An 824-nucleotide genomic window follows, 5' to 3' on the forward strand; every position below is an offset into this window, starting at 1 on the left:
TTTTTTTTTAGGTATTTCCGAGGTGATCTGCGCGGGCGCCCGCTCGAGAGAGAGACAGACAGAGACAGCGAACGAGTGATAGACGGGCGCGGTAAACACAAGAACGATCGGTGAACGAGCCGCGACGGTGGACGGGGTGCGGGACGCCGCCGTGAGGACGACGTTGTTAACCGTACGGTAGGCGGCGGTGGACGCGATAGCCCTGGCGGTGTGGTCGTCTTGGCTGGTCGTGCCGGCGCACGCTGTCGTCGGGGCGACGGCCGCGGGGGGGGCGAGCGATAATCCGGTTATGCTGTGTGCGCGTGTGTGCGTGTGCGTCTACGGGCGGGCGGGCGGAGGTCGTCTACGGTTGGACGGCTCCTCCTACCGGTGGGCGGTCGTCTCCCACCGGCGCCGGCCGCCGCCGTCACCGCCGCCGTTAACAGTCGCTTAACCAATCGTTTAGTTGCTGTTGTACTTCGTTCGGTGCGTATTGCTCAATGCATCACCTCGGCAGGTCTCGGTTCATGATCACAGACATACTGTCCGACAACGGGCGCAATAACGGCGGCGGTTCGCCGTGTCGCCGCTTCGTCCACGGACGGGCCGCGAGACCTGTCCTTCACGGGCGCGCGTCTTCCGGCAGCAACGGCGGAGGCGGCGGCCGAGGCGGCCCGCCGGCGTCGGCGGAGACCGGCTCGACTCGGACCGAGCGACGATCACGAGCGGCACCGATGGGACTGCCGGGCGACAACTCGTCCATTGCTCAACAGTAGTCGTTCAAGGTATCACATACTCTATCTTCATATAATATATATACCTACCTATACGTTAATGTTAGCACA

The 824-nt window shown here is 63.1% G+C and overlaps 1 pseudogene; it reads left to right on the forward strand.

Annotated features, from left to right (window-relative positions):
- The first annotated feature begins 479 nt into the window (after positions 1–479).
- The window catches only part of LOC112601898, a 22128-nt pseudogene continuing 21783 nt past the window's right edge, over positions 480–824 (forward strand).

The sequence above is a fragment of the Melanaphis sacchari genome, unplaced genomic scaffold (assembly GCF_002803265.2).
Source record: "Melanaphis sacchari strain LSU unplaced genomic scaffold, SCAv2.0 Contig7_pilon_pilon, whole genome shotgun sequence".
Lineage (NCBI taxonomy): Eukaryota > Metazoa > Arthropoda > Insecta > Hemiptera > Aphididae > Melanaphis > Melanaphis sacchari.